This window comes from Triticum dicoccoides, chromosome 6A (genome assembly GCF_002162155.2).
Source record: "Triticum dicoccoides isolate Atlit2015 ecotype Zavitan chromosome 6A, WEW_v2.0, whole genome shotgun sequence".
Taxonomy (NCBI): Eukaryota; Viridiplantae; Streptophyta; class Magnoliopsida; order Poales; family Poaceae; genus Triticum; species Triticum dicoccoides.
This window is the reverse complement of record NC_041390.1, coordinates 434879902-434884179: the sequence shown is the minus strand read 5'-3', so window position 1 is coordinate 434884179 and position 4278 is coordinate 434879902.

The following is a 4278-nucleotide window of genomic DNA, read 5'->3' as shown; positions in this document are numbered from 1 at the left end:
CGCTTTGCTTATCATAAGAGACCATTTTGTCCTGTCCTTTGACTCAAAAGGATTGGGCTACATTGCTTCACTTTTGTTACTACTACCGTTACTTGCTCGTTACAAATTATCTTGCCATCAAACTACTCCGTTACTTACAATTTCAGCACTTGCAGACATTACCTTACTGAAAACTACTTGTCATTTCCTTCTGCTCCTAGTTGGGTTCGACACTCTTACTTATCGAAAAGAGCTACAATTGATCCCCTATACTTGTGGGTCATCAAGGCTATTTTCTGGCGCCGTTGCTGGGGAGTGAAGCGCCTTTGGTAAGTGGAATTTGGTAAGGAAACATTTATATAGTGTGCTAAAATTTATTGTCACTTGTTACTATGGAAAAGAATCCTTTGACAGGTTTGTTCGGGACATCTTCACCTCATGCAGAACCACAATTAGCAACCCCTCAACCTACTGCACCTACTAAAAATATTTAATATGAAATTCCTTCAGGTATGATAGAACAACTACTAGCTAATCCTTATGCAGGAGATGGAACCGAACATCCTGATATGCACTTGATATATGTGGAACAAATTTGTGGATTGTTTAAGCTTGCAGGTTTACCCAGGGATGAAGTGATGAAAAAGGATTCCCCTTTATCTTTGAAGGGAAAAGCATTGGCATGGTATAGGCTATGTGATGATATTGGATCATGGAAGTGGAATCATCTGAAATTGGAGTTCCACCAAATTTTTTATCATATGCATCTAGTTCATCGTGATCGGAATTATATATATAATTTTTGGCCTCGTGAAGGATAAAGTATCACTCTAGCTTGGGGGAGGCTTAAGTCAATGTTATATTCATGCCACAATCATGAGCTCTCAAGAGAAATTATTATCCAGAGTTTTTATGCTCGACTTTCTCGTAATGATCAAACCATGCTTGATACTTCTTGTGCTTGTTCATTTATGAAGAAGACTATTGAACTCCAGTGGGATCTTTTGGAAAGAATTAAATGCAACTCTGAAGATTGGGAACTCGACGAAGGTAAAGAGTCAGGTATTAAACTTAAGTATGATTGTGTTAAATCTTTTATGGATACTGATGCTTTTCAAAAGTTTAGCACTAAATATGGACTTGACTCTGAGATAGTAGCCTCCTTTTGTGAATCATTTGCTACTCAAGTTTAAATATCACCCACCTATTAAAGAAGAAATTAAAGAACAAGTACTAGTTAAAGAAGAAACTATACTTTATAATGTTGATCTAGTTGTTCCTTCTGCTTATTTTGAGAAACCACCTTTCCCTATTAGGATTAAGGAACATGCTAAAGTTTCAACTGTGGTTAACAAAAGCTATATTAGAACACCTAAACCTGATGAACAAATTAAAGTTGAACCTAGTATTGCTAGGGTTAAAGATCTCCTGGAAGAAGATATGGATGGTCATGTTATCTACTTCTGTGAAGAAGATGCTAGAATTGCTAAACCTGATAAAAGATATAAACATAGACCTGTTGTTGGCATGCCTGTTATTTCAGTTAAAATAGGAGATCACTGTTATCATGGCTTATGTGACATGGGCATGCTACCTCTTGAGCATGCGTTGGTTTTCCCTTGAAGATGAAAGGGTGATGCAACAAAGTAGCATAAGTATTTCCCTCGGTTTTTTTGAACCAAGGTATCAATCCAGTAGGAGACTATGCGCAAATCTCCTAGTACCTTGCAACCAATGCGATAAAGGGGATGTCAATCCCTTCACGGCCACTTGCAAAAGTGAGATCTGATAAAGATAATAAGAGAAATATTTTTGGTTTTTTTGTTGTATATACTAAAAAGTAGAGATTGCAAAATAAATAGTAAACTAGAATTATAGATCGGAAACTTATATGATGTAAAGTAGACCCGGGGGCCATAGGTTTCACTAGTGGCTTCTCTCAAGATAGCATATATTACGGTGGGTGAACAAATTACTGCCGAGCAATTGATAGAAAAGCGCATAGTTATAAGAGTATCTAGGCATTATCATGAACATAGGCATCACATCCGTGTCAAGTAGACCGAAACGATTCTGCATCTACTACTATTACTCCACACATCGACCGCTATCCAGCATGCATCTAGAGTATTAAGTTCATAAGAACAGAGTAACGCATTAGGCAAGATGACATGATGTAGAGGGATACACTCAAGCAATATGATATAAACCCCATCTTTTTATCCTCGATGGCAACAATACAATACGTGTCGATTCCCTTTCTATCACTGGGATCGAGCGCCGCAAGATTGAACCCAAAGCTAAGCACTTCTCCCATTGCAAGAAAGATCAATCTAGTAGGTCAAACTAAAACGATAATTCGAAGAGACTTGCAAAGATATCAAATCATGCATATAAGAATTCAGAGAAGAATCAAATATTGTTCATAGATAATCTTGATTATAAACCCACAATTCATCGGATCTCGGCAAACACGCTGCAAAAAGTATTACATCGAATAGATCTCCAAGAACATCAAGGAGAACTTTGTATTGAGAACCAAGGAGAGAGAAAAATCCATCTAGCTAATAACGATGGACCCGAAGGTCTGTGGTAAACTACTCACACATCATCGGAGAGGCTATGGTGTTGATGTAGAAGCCCTCCGTGAACGAATCCCCCTCTGGCGGATCGCCGAAAAAGGCCCCAAGATGGGATATCACGGGTATAGAAGGTTGCGGCGGTGGAAAAGTGGTTTCGTGGCTCCCCTGGATGTTTTCAAAGTATAAGGGTATATACAGGCAAAAGAAGTATGTCGGTGGAGCTACGAGGGGCCCACGAGGGCCCGCCTACCCCCCTGGGTGCGCCCTCCTACCTCGTGGCCGCCTCGTTGCGTCTCTGACTTCCACTCCAAGTCTCCTGGATTGTGTTTGTTCCAAGAAAGATCCTCGCAAAGGTTTCGTTCCGTTTGGATTCGGTTTGATATTCCTTTTCTGCGAAACACTGAAATAGGCAAAAAACAACAATTTGCACTGGGCCTTCGGTTAATAGGTTAGTCCCAAAAATAATATAAAAGAGTATGTTAAAGCCCATTAAATATCCAAAACATATAATATAATAGCATGGAACAATCAAAAATTATAGATACGTTGGAGACGTATTAGCATGCCCAAGCTTAATTCCTGCTCGTCCTCGAGTAGGTAAATGATAAAAACAGAATTTTTGATGTGGAATGCTACCTAACATAATTTTCAATGTAATTCTATTTATTATAGTATGAATGTTTAAATCCAAAATATTCTAGACAAAAGTTTAATATTGACATAAAAATAATAATACATCAAGCATGCTAAACAACCAATTATGTCTTATCAAAAGAACATAGCCAAAGAAAGCTTATCCCTACAAAATCATATAGTTTGGCCATGCTTCATTTTCGTCACACAAAATGCTCCCATCATGCACAACCCCGATGACAAGGCAAGCAATTGTTTCATACTTAGCCTTTTCAAACTCTTTCAACTTTCACGCAAAATATGAGCGCGAGCCATGGACATAGCACTATGGGTGGAATAGAATATGATGATGGAGGTTGTGTGAGAATACAAAAAAGGAGAAAGTCTCACATTGATGTGGCTAATCAACGGGCTATGGAGATGCCCATCAATTGATGTCAATGCAAGGTGTAGGGAATGCCATGCAACGGATGCACTAGATCTATAAATATATGAAAGCTCAACTAAAGAAACTAAGTGGGTGTGCATCCAACTTGCTTGCTCATGAATACCTAGGGCATTTTGAGGAAGCCCATCATTGGAATATACAAGCCAAGTTCTATAATGAAGAATTCCCACTAGCAAATCAAAGTGACAAAATAAGAGACTCTCTATCATGAAGATCATGGTGGTACTTTGAAGCACAAGTGTGGAAAAAGGATAGTAACATTGCCCCTTCTCTCTTTTCTCTCATTTTTTTCGTCCGGAATCTCATCATGACTTGTGGGGGAGTCATAGTCTCCATCATCCTTTCCTCACATGGGATAATGCTCTAATAATGAAAATCATCACACTTTTATTTACTTACAACTCAAGAATTACAACTCGATACTTAGAACAAAATATGACTCTATGTGAATGCCTCCGGCGGTGTACCAGGATGTGCAACGAATCAAGAGTGACATGTATGAAAGAATTATGAAGGTGGCTTCGCCACAAATACGATGTCAACTTCATGATCATGCAAAGCAATATTACAATGATGGAGCATGTCATAGTAAACGGAACGGTGGAAAGTTGCATGGCAATATATCTCGGAATGGCT